The sequence below is a fragment of the Mirounga angustirostris genome, unplaced genomic scaffold (assembly GCF_029215605.1).
Source record: "Mirounga angustirostris isolate CCGP_5_RB_7025 unplaced genomic scaffold, mMirAng1.0.hap1 SCAF_5, whole genome shotgun sequence".
Classification (NCBI taxonomy): Eukaryota; Metazoa; Chordata; class Mammalia; order Carnivora; family Phocidae; genus Mirounga; species Mirounga angustirostris.
Window position 1 is genome coordinate 113,632,941 of NW_026991713.1, and position 19,105 is coordinate 113,652,045.

A 19,105-nucleotide genomic window follows, 5' to 3' on the forward strand; every position below is an offset into this window, starting at 1 on the left:
AAAGTCTGTCTATTATGACACAAAATCTAGAACTCATAAAAGCAAAGCGTTAGTTAATTCACCTACAAATATGCGCCATGGTAACCAGCAAAGGTGGCAGGGGTGGGTGGGTGGAGGGAAGAACTCATGACTCAAAACACAGGTAAAAGTGATCATTTCTTGAATATACGAATGGTTCTCATAAATCAAGTAGAAAATACCAACAGTCCAAAAGGTAAACCAGGAAAACACATAAGATGAGAGTTTACGCAAAGAGGAAATATGATGATTCTAAGCAATAATTTAAAAATAAAACCAAAATAAGATACCAGTGGCCCAAATCAAATGATTTATTGACATTCTGGGATAGGCTATGGCAAAACAAAACCTCATACACTGCTTTTGAGGGTGTAAATTAATAAACTTCTAAGAATATTAATTTACCAATAGCTCTAGAAATTTAAAAGGGGATATCCTTTGGCCCAGTAAATCTACTTCTAAAAAATTATCTCACAGATACAGATCTTGTGCTCTGAATAAAAGACATTCATTCACTTAGTATTGTTTATAACAGAAAAGACTAAACAACCCACAGACCTATCAATAGGGTTATAACTAATTTATTATACCCATATAAGTCATACCCATATGAGTCTTTCACTCATACACTGGAAAATCATAGAGCAGTTCAAAAGAATAAGATATCCATATGCACGGACCTGTTAAGATCCTTGGATGTATTAGATGAAAAATGTAATTTGCATACACAAATAGTATATAACATTTAAGAAAAACATATACCTGCATGTATTTTGAAATGTGTAAATGCATAGAAAAGGGTTTGTCAGGATGAACATCCACTTTTCAATTTATGTAATTCTAACTTTTTACAAGGAGAATAAATGTATGCACCAATTACTTTTGTAATTAGGGAATAAAAATAACTAAATTAGGTGTACCAGATTCACAAAAGCCTTACCTAAGAACTATGCTGCTGGATGATCCCCTGAAAGGTAAAAACTGCCAGTTAGAATTCATTTGTGTGTTTGTGTCTGTGAACAAGCCTAATTCCCCCAATAAACTGTGAGTCCTGTAGAACATGTAAGCATTTTATGCACCTTTAAGAAGTGTTTCTTGTATTAACTGAACTCCTGAGAGGACAGGCACACCACAAATTTCGCTCAAGCCGCTTGCTCCCCACCGAAGGAAGCCTCCAGGCTCCAGGCCCGAGCAGCCGGAGCTCAAACCGACGGACTCCCTTACAATTTCTCCAGGAAACCGTCGGGTGGGGTGGAGATGGGCGCTCCGCCCAGTAGCTGCGGTCTCATCTACCGTCAGGTTTGAGAACATCCTTACCTTCCCGGAAATGAGCCTCAGTCCCTGTAAGGTTGCTCCTGAGCGGAGTCCGATCACTACCCAGGACGGAGCCCGGAACCGAGAGCAAGGCTGGAACTGGAAGCCATACTGGAGCCTGAAGGGGAGTCGGGGGCGGGGCCAGGACTGATTGTCAACCTGAGAGGGGTTGTCAGCAGTCATCAGTCAGCCCTGGGGTCAGAACGGCAGAGATCCTCAAGGGAAGGGTCGGAGCAGCTCTAGAAGAAAGGGTAGTGTGGGGGCAGGGGCCGGAACCAAACCAAACATCCGGACCTAGGTCACAAGCATTCTGGACATCAGATCAGGGGTCCTAAACTAAGTGGAGACCAACATCGGGAGGGTTTCTAGAAGTGTTCTGGGTGTCGGAGCACAGGCTGAAGGCAAGCCAAGCAGGGAGTCAGCCCTGTTGCTTGGGGCTCTTGGACCTGGGCATAGATTTAAAGAGGAGAAAGATGACCCCAGTAGGTAAAGGGACTTGAACTCAGTGAGTAACCCTAATAAATTACCTCGTAATCCCATTATTCTGGAATAATGGACAAACTACATCTCTTAAAAAAACAAAAAGGAAGGGGAGGAGCAGGAAGAATGAAAAAAACTTGTGTTGTAAAATTAGTGGGATAAAACATTTAAAACATTTCTAGCCCTCTCCAATCACATATCGTTCTCATCTCCAACTTGCTAAGTTGGCTCCTGGGTTAGAGCATGTAGGATGGGCTCCACAGCTTCTCCGGTTCTCTGATTTGGCTTCCTGGTTAGGTGGGACTGTGGGCAATATTCTGCAGTACACAGGCTTTGAATTTGCTTCCCTGCCTGGGTGTGGTCACAGAACAGGCTCCAAGGCTGGTATGACTGGCCGGATGGGTACATGAATCGGGCAGAACTTGCCACCAAGTTCCCTGACCCGACCAGCCACTGGCTAGCTCTGGAGATCGGCAGAGCCACTGGCTGGGCTCTCTGTGCAGCTACTACTATATATGGGTCTGTAGGATTGTCTATGCATCGTCCCAGGTACTCTGGTTAGGCTTCCTGTTCTGGCAGGACAGAAGGCTATATTCAGCATTAGGCGGGGCTTTGAGCTCGCTTCCCTGCCAAGGCTGAAGGATTGAATGGGCTCCAAGGTGTGTATGGCTCATTTACTGGGGACATAATCAACCTGAGCTGCTCCCTGGCCAGACAGGGCCAGCAACTCAGCTCTGCAGATGGGCAGAGCCACTGGCTACAGTATCTACTTGGTTGCTCCTGCAAGGAAGAATGCTGTTGGCCAAGATCTGAGCACTAGTTGCTGTAAACCCTACCCCAACTCCTCCATCTCAATCTGATCCCCAGGGTTCAAGCCTCACAGATTTCCCCTACGAGCCTTGTGAGGCAAGACCCAAGTGGGCCTTCCAGGAAGCATCCCACAATGCTGGGATAACTAGATGTTCATCTTGGGCTCTTTTTTTCCCCACTGGAGAAACCATAGGCCGGGGGAGGGAAAGGAAGGGGTGCCTCTCAGTGCCTCACTGTGCTGGCCTGGGGGAGGGGTGATGCAATCAGAGTATAAGGGCTCCTCTCAGCCTTCTAATGCAATCCATTTTTAGTCTCTGTGCTGGGGGGGGCCTTCAGCCCTACCCACATGTTCTGGGATTTTCAAATGGTGTCTTGCTTATGGAAAGTTGCTGGTTGTTCTTGTGAGGAGGACAGCGGTTGGGAACCACTGTGTTGCCATCTTGATGCCGTCACTCCCCTCCATGTCTGGTTTCATCTTTAGACCATGCTTTCCTAATAGTTCTTTGGATTTGATCTTTTCTAGAACCATTTCTTAATTCTAGCATTGTTTGCTTTCAAACCTAGCAGTTGCTTGTGTTTAACAACTTTTTCTCTAACTTCTCTCTCTCTCTCTCCTTTACGTTGTGCAAAAAACTGCAAAAGGAAGTCAGACTGCACCTGCAACCTCCTGCCCGAAAAGATTCTTCGTTTAATCATCCAGCTGATTCAGTGCCTTTTCTAGTTCCCACGATACCACAGTATTGTGCGTATTGACAGTGCCTCTCAACTTTTTGCCACCATATAGCAGGGATTCTCTTTTTCCCAGTCTCCAATCATATTCTTCTCACTTACCGCCTCCGTGGCAGCCTCCTCAAGGGCCACAACGTCGTTAATAGTAACTTCAAGGCCTTTTGCCTTTCACTAAAAGTCTCCTTAAGATGTTCTAGCTTTTCCCTACTTGCTCAGTCACTCCTACATTTCGGGGGTTTTGTTATAGTAGCAGTACCAATGTCTATATTAATTCTTTATTGTTCCCTAACAAATTATCCCAAAACTCAGTGGCATAAAACAATAATCACATTTATTGTCTTTCATATTTTCTGTGGTTAAGGAAATGGGGAATGGCTTTGATTGGATGCACTATTTTGCAGTTCTCATGAGATTTAGTCAGACATCAGTTGGGGATGCATATATCTGAAGGCTTGACTGGAGCAGGAGGAAGATTCATTTTCAAGGTGGCTAACTCACGGGCATGGCAAGTTGGGTTGCCTATTTTGTGAAGGTCTCAGTTCCTCTCCATCTGGGCCTCATTACAGGGTTGCTCATGATGTAGCTGCTGGCTTCTCCCAGAACAAGGGATCCAATTGTCCTTTTGTCCTAACCTAGAATGTCACACAGGGACACTGCTAATGCACTCTGTTGGTCATACCAACTCATTCTAACTCAATGTGCAAGGAGACTAAAGGATATGACTATCAGGAGGTGATGATAATTGAGAGCCATCATTGAGTCAAGCTACTATTTACCACTGTTGATTTCTGCCAGAGTTATGGGTCATATTTTCCTTCTTTGCATGCCTAGTAATTTTGTATTTGATGTTGGACCTTGTAGAGTATATATGTTGAGTACTAAATTGCTTCCTTTATTTTATTTTATTTTTTAAAGATTTTATTTATTTAGTTGACAGAGAGAGACACAGCAAGAGAGGGAACACAAGCAGGGGGAGTGGGAGAGGGAGAAGCAGGCTCCCAGCTGAGCAGGGAGCCTGATGCGGGGCTTGATCCCAGGACCCTGGGATCATGACCTGAGCCGAAGGCAGACGCTTAACAACTGAGCCACCCAGGTGCCCCTCTTTGCTTCCTTTAAATACTATTGGACTTTGATCTGACAGGAAGTTGTTTATATATCGGTTGATCCTTTCAAGACTTATTTTTAAGCCTTGTTAGAGCAAGTCTAGAGTAGACTTTAGTCCCAGGGCTAGTTGTGCCATAGTATGAGGCAAAACTCTCTGGAGTTTCTCCTGAAAGCCCCAGTGCAGACTCTGCATTCTGGCTGTTCAAAATTTAACCGTCCCCCCGCTCTGGATGAGCTTGGGCAACTTTTTAGCATCTATTTCTCTAATTATGTTTTGCCTCAGCTCGTGGAGTTTTATCCATGCATGCGTGGTTAAGTATTTAGGGACAGACTCTGGCCAGGCTTTGCCTGACTTCAAAGAAGTTCATCGTCCACATCTGTGACTGGGGATTTGAGGACAAACTGCAAGGGACCCCATGCACATTTCTGAGGCACTTTATCACTAGAGGTCTCTCTTCCCTGGCACTCAGCCTCACATATTTCAGGCACCTCATCCCCCCCTAAACTCTGCTTGGTCTCCTCGACTTAGAGAAAATGCTATGCTTTGCTTAGATTCTCCTTCCTGGGCTGCAGTCTGGAAAATGTCTCTAAGGAGGTCAGAGGACTGGGTTCTATGGTTCACCTCATTTGTTTCCTTTTTTCCAGGGATCATAGTCCTCCACTGTTTATTGCCCGGTTTCTGAAGACAGTTGCTCAACACATTTTGTCTTGTTATTTCCAATAAGAGGACAGTCTTTCAATTATCTCATCGGAGTTGGAAACAAGTGCCCTTTTTTCCTATTTATGTCATTCATTTTGCTATCTAAGTTTACAGTTTGGGTTCAATCTAGTTCATCTTGAAGTAAGCTTTGAAGTAAATTAATTATATGGGACTTCAATATATCTGGAAAATCCCTTTTCTCTCTCAATAACGTAATAGCCATATAATGCGAAAAATCTTACAATTCCCTTGATTGTCTCTTAAACTTTCTAAAATAACAACAAAAAGACTTTGCTTTAACGGAGTAAATAGGTTTTCAAGGAAATTACAAAAGAGACTAATACATATACTATGCCAATTGCCCAGAAAGTTCAGAAAAATTCTTCCATATAACACTTTTGCCTTAATTCCAAAGAATACATCACCACTATAAATAATATCCTTTTATGCTGCAAATCTGCAAGATAAGATGACTCTCACCCTCTATTCCCACCCCTCCCCCCAACTTTTTTCCTTTTCTTTATGGAGAAAGATCCTTGAGGTGATTTAAGTAAAACTTTGTCAGTTAATATTTGTCAAAGTATATAGTCATACTGTCTAAAGTTAAAGAATTTGTTGGCCATATAAGTATCAAACTGGAGGGGCGCCTGGCTGGCTCAGTCGGTAGAGCATGTGACTCTTGATCTCAGGGTTGTGAGTTCAAGCCACATGCTGAGTGTGGAGGTTACTTAAACATTTTTTTTTTAAGTATCAGCTGAGAGTAACTTTAAAAAAAAGATAATCAAATTATAACACAGCTATACTTATAATGAAGAACATACAAGCATTTAAAATTATCACTTTGATTTGATACTCAGTCCACAACTGATGTCTGTTATTGTTTTAATATATATATACATATGTATATATGTATACATATATACACACATATATGTATGTATATATGTGCATAAGCACACATACTTTGTACATAATACATAATAGAATACTTATTATCTGATGCTGTGCAGAGGAGAGCTGATATTACTGGCAATTGTAGATTTAAAATGATCTTACTGTTTATTTTTCTAACGTTAATAGAGAATATCAGCATTCATCTTCTCTTTTTGCATAGATAATTGAAAAGACTATATTTTTTTCTCCAAAAAGAGAAAGGCTTTAAGAATTCTAAAGTTCAAGGTTTTCTCAGAGGGCATCTGACCTGACTCACAGTGGAAGTATTACGGACTTCATCTTTACTCTGCATGGACAATGCCCTGAGACAGAGTCCTTCGGCCCAGATTTTCTTCGAGAGGCAGGGCAGGGATTGCAAATGGAATCCGAATCCAGGAAGAGCCATTACGACCACATTGCTTGTTAGGCATTTCAGTCCTGATAAGAAGAACAGACTCAGAGAATGAATATCCGACTAAAAGAGGGAGGGTAAATGAGAAGCAGTCGTTAACACTTCTTTCTTTTTGACAACAGTAATAATAAGTCCCCTTTCTAGTGTTAAAAGCCTGCAATCCGTTCATTCATTTCACAAATATTTTTTTGAGCATCTGGATTGCAATTACCATGAAGTCCAGCAAGATAACGTGAGACCTCATCACTAAATAGGAATATGTGTGTACATACATACACAAGTTAGTGTCTGTGTGTGTCCACGTGTGTTGGTGGCAGGGCAGGAAATTGCCACAGCGGTTTATGAGCAAACTGGGGGGGAAATGAAAGCTTATTCTTATAAGTATATTAACATACATTAACCTGGAATGTAAATTTAGGTAAAGGAAATGCAGTACTCCTACATATTATCAATCATGATTATTGTTTTCTTCTCTTTTCTAAAATGGCTTGGGATCGGCATCAACTTTCTGGGTATCAACAAGGAAATTGATTTTGAATTATAAAGTATGTACCTTATTTTAACAGAATGTATTAGATTTAAGGGTTCACTTACTTTTTAGTAAGTAGAAAAACAATAAAAAAACAACAAAAAAAGCACTGACACTCCAGGGAGACTTCATAATAAAAAGCCCATACCTCATTATTTTGCCATAACAAAAGTCTTCACTCACTGGAAATGCCAAGCCCTCCAGATCTTCATCACACTGGCATGTTGAAGGATACTCTTATAAATGCAGGAATCACTTGGAGTACTACCTTTTGGAAAGTAGAAGAGAAAAAGGAATTCCATAGTGTGACACAACAAAATCCAACCAAAGGGGCATTTTTCTCAAGTCCAGTGTGATATCTGTGCCCTAAACATTTGTGGAGAATCAGCCTATCAGACACTACAAAGTACGTGGAGGTAGATTGACTTTAGGGATATATGAAATCCAGTATCTAGCAACAGAGAAATATAGCAAAAAGCATTGGCGTGTGCTTTCAGACAAAATAAGTGACTATGTTTTGTACAGGCATGTCAGATGTCCAGAACCTGCCTTAAGGGATTCAGAATGGTACATTTTTTTTCATCCTCTGTTATAATGTTGGTCCAACAAAATAAAACTCACACACTTTAAGTTTCAGGTTGACTAAGCCCATATGACAGTTAATTCATTCAAATAATAACTATCATCAACAGCATGATGAGGACAATCATCTAGGTCATGATGTTAAAAGACCTTGAAAAAAATTAATAAAATGAAATAAATAAGTTTTCTTCCTCCAAAATAGAAACTATATTCCAGGTGTTAAACTGCTATGGAAATCATAAAAAAAAATATTAATAGGAAAAACACACAACTCATCAATAAAAACCTAAAGCCAAATAATCTTGAGCCAAGAATCAATTGCAAGCCATGATAGAGCTATTGAGGTTTTTTAAAAGTCATTTATTGAAGAAACAGATATTTGGCATAGAGATGGCCGAGCCTAAAACAACCTTAGTAGGTATGCATAGTTTTTGAATAGATGTTACCAATAGAGGTAGCAGTCAGTAATCCCTCTTACTTTCTTTCTCTCTCCCTCTCTCTCTTTCCTCTCCTCTCTCTCTCTCCTTCTCTTTCTCTCCCTCCCTGTCTCTCTCTCTCCCTTTCTCTCCATCGCTCCCTTTTTCTCTCTCCCTCTCCCACCCTCCCTCTCCCCCCTCTCTCTACCTCTCTCTCTCTCACACACACACACACACACATGCGTGCACAAGATTGCAAACTAGATTCCCAAATATATTAATCCTTTAAGGTTTTACTTTCCATTTTTCCATTTTTCTCTTTCTGCTGAGTTATTTTCCCCACAATTATTTTCTCAAGAGATATTCTCTGAACTAGGCAACCAATGATATCACATAAATATACACCCACATAAAGAAACACAGACTTTTTTTTCCACAGTTTTTGTCTCCTACCCATACTGGTTCTATCTCTAAAGCAGTCTTTTATAATGTTATTCAAATAACAGGCCACCAGATATTGTTGCTCTAAGAGCGCACCTGTGTCTTCCATCAGCTCTAATGGAAATTCTGGGAGCAGGCTACCGCTGCTAGGTTCAAGAGTCAAAGAGGGGACAGGGTTTTATGAATTTTTCAGATTGCTGACCAAGAAATATAGTTCACCATTTAAAAGTGAAGGTCATAATATTTCTGGAACAGAAATTTGGTAACTTTAAAAATAAACAATAGCTTACTTTTATTTCAACACTTTCTCTGGTGTTTAAAAGGAAATACATTATCGAGGCCTTTGCCAACAATTTGTTAGTAATAAAATGAATAAAAGCTAGTGTGTTGCACAATTCCTTTGCCATAAGGAATGAATAAATATAATCTATAATTTCAATACCCTTTTCTTTTTTTCTTTTTTTAAGATTTTCTTTATTTATTTGAGAGAGAGATACAGTGAGTGAGGGAACACAAGCAGGGGGAGTGGGAGAGGGGGAAGCAGACTTCCCACCGAGCAGGGAGCCTGATGCGGGGCTCGATCCCAGGATGCTGGGATCATGACCTGAGCAGACGCTTAACGACTGAGCCACCCACGCGCCCCTCAATACCCTTTTCAACACTAGTTACAGATTTTCCACACCACTGGTGGCTTATTTCATCCTCACACAGACAAATGCATACAAGACAAGCCACTGTCCCCACAGCACTTTCTTACTATCTTGCTGAAATGTGGTGGAATGCATTACGGTTTCAGGTGACTTCAGGAATGTGGAGAAATACTTTGCTCATTCCCTGAGAAAAAGCTTCGTTATTTTCTTCATATGAATTCTGCTCCCAGTGATTGACTCGTGTATTAGCGTTTTGAGACCAAAAACTTTTCAGCAGACTATTTTTCTAGGGTAAAGCTTTACTTATCACAGCCTGTGTTTTCTTCACTCAGTCCCCATTGCCACTGGTTAGAAGGAATAGGTGATTTTGAAAGTTTCTAATCAACAATGGCTACTTGCCTCAATTTGGCTAAGGCATCCTCCTCTGACCGAAGGAAGAATCTTCAAATCACCGATGGTTGGCAGCACCAAAGGGTGCATATATGAAGATCCAAGATCAACTTAGGGTATGTTGTGCTGTCTATTATTTTACCACATTTATCCTGGGTCAGCTGTGCTGGGAAGCAGTTGGGTGTACTTACAAATAAAGTTTGAAGGTACCTAGATTTCCATGTACCCATTCAGAAATGCAGAGATGATAACCCTGCCTGTGCCTTTTGAAAAGAGCAGAGGTAGTCATCCTACTTAAGGAGAATCACAAGGGCCTTCCTCCCTTTCAGTCACCTCCTCCCCTGGCCATCTCCAGCCATGGACCTACCCAGACCAAAGCCACTGTATACAGAGACAGTGCCCATCACTAAGACAAGAAATTGTCTTATCTACTGCCACAGTGACCCTGTTTCATTTCCTAAAAATCAAGAGACCAACTCCACTTTGGACTGGTGCAACAAATCCCCAGGACAAAATGGCAAAACCCAAAGCAAAGTTTCATCCTATGTTTAGTCCCAATTATGAGACACAAATCTTGACATACTCCTGCCTGTGCATGTGACATTTGACAGGTAAGAGTCTCCTCAAGTCAGGGTTATTTATTTTAAGCTATAAATGTGACATCTTGTGGGTTTTTCAATGTCAACTGTTATAGCTTTTTAAATGCAAATTATTATACTGAAGGTAATATTGTGAAAAAATGAATAAAGCAGGAGTCTGACCTCCCAAGATACAGTTTGAGCCTTTAGACTTAGAAACTCCCAGAAGCTTAGAAACCCAAGTTTGAGAAACACTGCATTTAAAATTAAAAGTTGTCCTTTAGAGAACCATTCAGCACAAAGTTGTTCGTGAGGACAAAGGAATACGCCCAGCACTGAAATCAGCGAGGGGAAAGGGGGAGAGGGTTGTGTCTGTTCTTGCCTTCCTCCTCTCCTCCCATCCTGCTGCTGGTTCCGAGAAGGGTGCGATTCCCGTAACTGTCATTCCTCTAAAATAGCTGTTGTTCACTCTGTTAAGGCAGGTTTTCTCTTGGGTCTCCTTGGTGGAGTTTTTGCATTCCCCAATGCAGATACTCTTGCAGCTGACTTCTTTTAAAATCCCCTTTGTGGTTCACGCCACATAAACTCCCGCTGAGGTCCCCTGCCCTCCAGAGAGGGACCCGTCTGTTCACTCAAGCACAGCTCATTTGTCTGTGCAATATCCTCAAATCCATGAAATCACATACCCTTACTTCCCAAACGGCGTGTTTTTCTGCTGCCCTTCCTCCTTGCGGCGCTGATGGATTAACTCCTGCCAAACTCCTGCCTTCAGAATTCTTAAGGCAGGAGTCATGCAAGAGTCTCTCCACCAGGAGGAGAGAGGAAAAGCCATTCACAGGCTCACATGCACTTACATACGTATGTATTCCTGATGTATGTCAAAGAAAACTTCAAGAAATCTTTATTCTTTTTAGACTGTTGGAAATTACCGTCCCTGAACTTTATGGATGCAATGAGGATTCTATCACCCACTGTTCTCAGCTGAAATTCTGTGAAAACAGGGAAAGCCACATTCCTTTTTTGCTTTACAGGTCTGGAAGTTATCGTAAAACAAAAATGAGACCAGAATTCTTCATACATAAAGCATTCACTGATACAGAGGAAAAACCATTGGACAAGCAAGAAAATCACCATTCACACACTGTCTCCGTGTCTTCCCAGCTGCACTCCTGGGTAAGAGTAGCTTTACCTCAGTAAACTTCTTGTTACTCAGCTAGAAAATGAAAAACACACATATACACATACATCTAGAGTATCTGGAACAGGATATCTAGACTATTTAGAACCATATCTCCCTTATCATTAAATCGAATGCTACAAATTAAAACATTTTATGAGAAAGACATTACTAAATTATCACCTCCTTAAATGCAGGGACCACATCTCATTTCCATTTCCATAGTAAGTGCTCAAATGTTTACCATATGGATAAATTTTTGAATGAACTTAAAATGGAAGAAATACTAAGATGGCGAGGATGTGAGTGACACCCAAATAAATCTGCGTCCTAATCCCCAGAACTCGTGACTATGCTTTGTTGCGTACAGAAAGAGAGTTAAGGTTGCAGATGGAATTAAGATTGCTAATCAGCAGACCTTAAGACAGGGAGAGTATCCTGGGTTATCCAAGTGGGGCCAATGTAATCTCCAAGCTCTTAAAAGTGGAAGAAACCATGACAGGCTGGGAAATTTTTCAGTGTTTGCCATACCACAATTTTTCTTTAACCTGTAATGAAATTGATGAAAGTGGTTAATTTTCAGTTTCATTCCTGAAACACAGCACTACAAGATTCTGTCCCATGGTGGAGATAATCTATACGTATATGCATGCAACAGCAGAAGGAAACTGAAGCACATGATGTTTTGCCAAATTCTTTGTTGTACACGTACAAACATGCGTGTGTGTGTGTGTCCAGCAAATTGTGCATGCCTACCCAGCCATATCAGTGAGGAGAACTAGCCTGTGGCCCAGAGCTTTCTATCTTTCTTCTATTCCATGCTCAGTGTGTCTCTCATCTGCAGACTAGTTCCCATTGTCACAAGCTGGCTGCAGCCTTCTCAGGACCCCATTCAGACATAACAGCATTGAGCAGAAGGAGAGCGACTGTTCATCCGTGTGCCTCTGATAATAAGAGAAGAGCCTTTTCTCCAAGAACCGGAAGGCTTCTCACATCTCACTGGGCAGAAATGCAGTGGCATGCCCACATCAGATCCAATAACTGACAAGGATACTGGATCACAATGACTGGCTTAGATCAATTAGAATTTATTGCTGGGGCCTGGATAGTGTATCTTTCTCAAGTCACATGAGTTGGGGCTACACACTGGAATGCAATAAAGGCTCTACATCAGGAAAAAAGGTAGGAACAGCTTTTAGGTAGGCAAACAAGATTTTTTTTTCTGGTAACACTTCTTGAAACTTCGACATGCTTCCCAATGTGTAGGGAAGAACACCAACTGCAATTGTCCACAGCCAATCTTAGATCATCTTGACTATCCTATAATGCTATCCCATCCCAGAATAGTGTGAAACTTCACTTGAAATGGTGCTAAATTAATTTATTCCATTTAGTCTGCTTTTTATGTGGCTAGCAAGGAAATAAGGTGGGAGCCACAATTTATTTCTTCTGAGAAATTGGGCGATTATATCCACAACCTACTCTGAAAGAACACACACAGTGGCCTGCTATGTACGCTCCCTTTTGTGTATGCCATCAAAGTTTCTGCTGGCCACTTCAAGACAACTCTCAAGACGGCGCAAACCTACCAGTAATCACACACTGCTTTTTTAAGATAGAAAACTATGTTGTAAAGCAACATAAGCAATCTTTCATCTAACAAATATTTATTGAGCTCCTATTACATTCTCTTGCCTGGGACTATATGGTAATAATGATTGGCAAAAACAGACATAATCCATGACCTTGTGGAGCTTGAGTCCAGTAGGGAAGACAGGCATTATTGGCTAACAATAATAATAGAAGCAAATGTAAAATTATCAGTGATGAGTGCCAAGAAATAGATGCAAGGGGGGTCCACAAAGGCAGACTCGAGGAGGTAAAGTGAGCTTATATTGTGGGAAGATAGGAGCCAACTTGGTAAGTAGTGGAGGAGTAAAAGAGTAATCCAGATAGAAGGAGCCTCATGTGAGAATGTTCTGTGGCAAGAGAGAGCATGGCCAGAGAGGTTGGAGCATAGATGAGTGAGGGAGGTGGTGCAGGAGAAAGCCAGAGTTTAAGGGAGAGGCCAGATCATACAGGCACAGGTGACTTATGTTTAGAAATGGAGTCTTCATCCTAAATGTCAAGGGGAATTTCTGAAGTGTCTTGCCCAAGGGGTGGTATCATCAGATTCATATTCTGCCAGGGTGAAGGTCAGATTGCATACAAGAAGGTCACTTTTAAGGCTAATAATGCAATATACCACATAAAAAATGGTGTTTAGACTATGGTGGAAACTGATAGAAGAATTCAAAAGATGTTCCAGAGGTAAAAATTTCAGAATTCAGTGGCAGATAGGATGAGAGATAAACTAGCATGTCCAAATGAATGGTGGTACCAGTCAATGAAAAGGGAACAGGGAAATAGGACTTGGGGTGGAGGGGATATCCAAAATACATGAAGGTCTCATACAACTCAATAGCAAAACAAAACAAAACACAGTCTGATTTTAAAATGAGTAGAGGCTCTGAATGGACATTTTTCCAAAGAAGACATACAGATGGCCAACAGCTACTTGAAAAGATGTTCAACATCACTCATCATCAAGGAAATGCAAATCAAAGCCACTGAGATATCACCTCACATCTGTTAGAACCGCTATTAAAAAGAAGACAAGAGATAACAAGTGTTGGTGAGGATATGGAGAAAAGGGAACCCTTGTACACTGTTGGTGGGAATGTACATGGGTTCAGCCACTGTGGAAAACAGTATACAGGTTCCTCAAAAAATTAAAAATAGAACCATATGATCCATCAATTCCACTTCTGGGTATTTATCCAAAGAAAACAAAAACGGTAACTTGAAAAGATAGATGCATCCCCATGTTCATTGAAGGATTATTTATAATAGCTGAGATATGGATACAACCTAAGTGTTCATTAATGGATGAATAGATAAAGAAGATGTGATATATAGATATAGATATCCACTATATATATAGAATGTGAGAAGTTATTCAGCTGTAAAAAGGAATGAAATCTTTCCCGTTGCCATGACATGGATGGTCCTTGAGGGCACTGTGCTAAGTGAAATAGCCAGACAGAGAAAAACAAATACCGCATGATCTCACTTGTAAGTGGAATCTCAAAACTGGTGACTTCAGTGAAAGGTGTTGAGAATACCTCTTTCAAGCCAGAGGCTACATAGGAATGGACTGGGCAGTAAGTGGGAGATGAGGAAATGGATGCTGTGACTCCAAATCTTCTCTGAAGGACTCTGAGGGTGGAGGAGAGAGATACAGAAGGGTAGCTGGAGCAATGTGTGAGAACCAACTCTAGTTATTTTAATGGGAGAGTCCTTAATATATTTAAAAGCTAACAGGAGGATTCAGTGAGAAGTAGAATGAAGTTACAAGACAGAGAAGGGGTTATTAATACTGTAAAGAACTGGAGAAAAAACGGGAAGATGGAATTTGAAATACAAGTGGGGGGACTGGCCATTGAGGAAAGAGAAATCTAAGCTGGGAATGGTAAGAGTAGAGGCCCAGGGTACTGGGAGGAGCAGAGCGTGAGGAACCTCTGTGCCAGTGAGGTTCAGAGTAGTGGAAAGTGATGACCACGTGATCTGGAATAATGGAAGGCTGTGGTCAGAAGGTGAAGTGCTGTCATTTCTGCCTCTGGAGGTGAGGTGATGGATGATGGCAAGATGGAAGTCATGACCCTGAGAGTGACTACTAACGTGGTGTGCAGAACACCTGTGTGAGAGAACACTGGACCGGAGGGACTGCCATCACTAATTGTACCAATGTTGAGTTGTTGAAACTTCAAATAATGTTAGGATAACATCTTCTCTGATTTACAGGTGCATGTTCTTTAAGAAATATTCCTTTTCCTAACATCCATAGTTGTTTTTGTAATAGTCTGTCCTATTTTCTAATTGTATGAAATGGAAATTTAACTTCCAATATACATGCTAACTTTTCAGATTTTGCGCCTCTTCAGCCCACTAAGAATGGATTATTCTCTATCTCATTTCCTAAAGAGCTATAGGAGGATTAACAGGGTAGAAATTATGCCTAAAAGTCAAGCTTCTTACCTGGTTTTTGGTTCATAACCACTCAATCAAAACCTTTCTTTCCACAGCTTTGCCATCAAAGTAAATGTTAAATGCTCTGAGAATGCTGTCCAAAATAGCGTAGAAATTGTCAGTGTGAGACTGTGATGAACCAGATTCAATTCTCTCAAACTAAAGCCATCTAGTTTTCATAGCAGGGGAGATATTTTATTAGTCTGTTTCCAAGTTTTCCACAAGAAAAGCACAGTCATTATGTTAATATAATGGGTTGAACCTTTATCAAATAAACTTAGAGAGCCTAAAATATATGAGTATATAATTAAACTTTGCAGTATGCTGTTGAGCTCTACAAAAGCTTCTGATACCTGGTACCAAGAAGGTTTACCCAGAAGAACTCTTCCCTTCATATATTCTTCTCCAGATTTGGCAAGAGACATCTTCCCAGGTACTCACAACAGAACACTTGTTACCTTTGTGAAATGGAAGTTAATGAAAGTAGCTACATCTAGAGTTTTCATTATTGGCACAATTATATGACCACATGTCAGTATAAGGAAGCATCCCCAATCCCCACTTTGAACACAAAGATTTCAGTCCCAAGATTTCTGTTGAATGTCCCATTTCAGGATTCTGAGCAAGTCCTACATAAAGTAGGTCAAGGGAAATCCAGTCACATTGGTGATGGGGTGGAGGAGGTGCAGAGAGAGGGATGGAAGGAGGGAGAGGGAAAGCGATTGATTTTAGGTCGGGAGACTCTGAGACCAGAAATTCTTCTCAAGTCAACCTGCCACCATTATGCTTACCCATAGAAGTAAATGGCTAAAAAGAACAGGAAATACTAGAGGGTAACAACAGGTCAAACCTGTAATTCTCTCCATGAGACTTTCCTCCTAGGTTGAAGATCTCCAAACTTAGATCTAGTCCTTATCCGTAATTACAAACTGTGCATTTTCACTGTATTTAGTAGATTAGTTCTTACTGCATTGGGAACATTGGCTTGGGGCCGTATTACAGTTGTGACATTTTCCTAGGAAGATATAATGGACATGGGTTACATTTAAAATCTGTCCATAAACATTTTCTTTTGAGTATTGCACCTTGTGTGGCCCATATAATTCTTATGCAGTGGTCAGTCAGGCAGGCACACAAACCAGACCAATCAATGAGGGTCCTCTGTAGGAATACTGGGAAAGAGACTGCTGGCTTCTGAGATTGAGCTATGAAAATCATGAAAGTCTAGCGCTGCTGGGACAATCTTCCCTGCACCCTGGACAGATGTGAGGGAGAATGAAGACAACAGAAAAAAAAAAAAAAGAGGCAACAGTGGAGCATCTATATGCAGCTGTTTGAAGTCATTCAAACCCTGAACTTTTAAGTCTTATGCATTGATAAATTCCCTTTTGTTTAAGCTACTTTGCACTGGGTTTCTATTACTTATAACCCAAAGGGATTGGACTGATGAGGAGGAGGAAAACAGGTGATGAAGGGAGACTGAGGAGAGGAAGGTCTTAGAACTATAGCTAGACAACAACCTTACAACAGCATTTATGACAGGAAGATGGCTGGTTCCCCATTGGTTCCCTTCATTTGTCTTTTGTAGGCCCAGGACAGTTTGCCAAACCAAAATATGTTAACAGAGTTAGGTCAGAGCTGAGAAGTGGGTGGAATTGCCTTCTACTTTTTGCTTCTGCCTTAGGCATGCTTCTCCTTCTCTGATCTCTTCCCTCTCCTTCCTCAAACACACCCTCAGTACTCCCCTCACTTCAAAATATCATTTCTAGGAGAGTTCAACTCTCAGCACAGCTGACATTCCTACCCTCTTTCTCATCCTAGCCTATATTCTCTGCCAACTCATACTCTTGGACCAGACAGCGAACTCCTGGCCAAGACCACTTTACATCTGACTTCTCTTCTCTTTACATCTGACTCAATTTAAGTTGCCCAATGCCTTTTTCACTTGCAAAACCCCCAGAGACACTCCTTTCCCTCCTGTTGAGATTCCAACCATTTAAATCACACCCCTGTAACAAAGGAGGCTTCCATATGCTGTAGCATTGGCCTTTACAGCATTTCTTTATTTTCATTATACACACACGTAAGCGGATCAAAACACTTGTATGCTAAGGAAAATATAATTTAAAAATGATATGGTCCTTGTATATATTTGGGCAACGTATCTCCTCTCTAAATCCTTTGGGTAAATTATAGACAATATCTGATATCACTTATTATTCTCAATTAGATATGGTCAGACACCTTCTCATTAATCCAATCCTACTTACTTTAGAACCAATCACACTTCACTGGAGTAGCCCTCTACTGTCTTTACCAGGACTGAACCACTAAATACCCACATTTAATAGTAATCCCAGTTAATTACATTTCTCTTTCCCTGGCATGAGCTATTATTTAGTACTCTAATCCAGAAAAAAGAAAACAGAGATCATATACTACTCTGTGCCAAATTATTTTGAAATTGTGGTAAACAGCTAATATTGTCCCCAACTACCTCTAAAAAATGGACAAAATAATTAAGATCTATAATTAGGCAGGTAGATCAGGGATTCTTTGTCCGAAGAGGCAAATGTTTACAAGCTCTGAAAAGCACAGAGGCTGGTAACCATCCATCTTAAGTTTCAAATCCTTTTTATGCCTTCATTCATTTTACCAACATATATTGAGAGCTAAGCCTCAGTCACAGAGATGAACAAAACACATTTCACATATTTAACAAGTTCACAACATAATGAATCACACAAGCATCACAGAATTAATCAAGATAAACTCAAAATGAATGAAAGACCTCAATGTGAGACAGGAATCCATTAAAATCCTAGAGGAGAACATAGGCAGTAACCTCTTCGACATTGGCCACAGCAACTTCCTTCAAGATAACATCCCCAAAGGCAAGTGAAACAAAAGCAAAAATGAACTTTTGGGACTTCATCAAGATAAAAAGCTTCTGCACAGCAAAGGAAACAGTCAACAAAACAAAGAGGCAACCCACAGAATGGGAGAGGATATTTGCAAATGACACTACAGACAAAGGTCTGATTTCCAAGATATATAAGGAACTTCTCAAACTCAACACCCAAAAAACAAATAATCAAGTTAGAAAATGGGCAGAAGACATGAACAGACACTTTTCAAAAGAAGACATACGAATGGCTAACAGACACATGAAAAATGTCCATAATCATTAGCCATCAGGGAAATTCAAATCAAAACCACATTGAGATACCACCTTACACCAGTTAGAATGACAAAAATTGACAAGGCAAGAAACAACAAATACGGAGAGGTTGTGGAGAAAGGGAACCCTCTTACACTGTTGGTGGGAATGTAAGTTGGTAAAGCACTTTGGAAAACAGTATGGAGGTTCCTCAATAAATTAAAAATAGAGTTACCTTGGGCGCCTGGGTGGCTCAGTCGTTAAGCGTCTGCCTTTGGCTCAGGTCATGATCCCAGGGTCCTGGGATCGAGTCCCACATCGGGCTCCCTGCTCGGCGGGAAGCCTGCTTCTCCCTCTCCCACTCCCCCTGCTTGTGTTCCTTCTCTCGCTATCTCTGTCAAATAAATAAATAAAATCTTTAAAAAAAAAAATAGAGCTACCTTATGACCCAGCAATTGCACTACTGGGTTGTTATCCCAAAGACACAGATGTAGTGAAAAGAAGGGCCATATGCACCCCAATGTTCATAGCAGCAATGTCCACAATAGCCAAACTATGGAAAGAGCTGAGATGGCCTTCCAACAGCTGGATGGATAAAGAAGATGTGGTCCGTA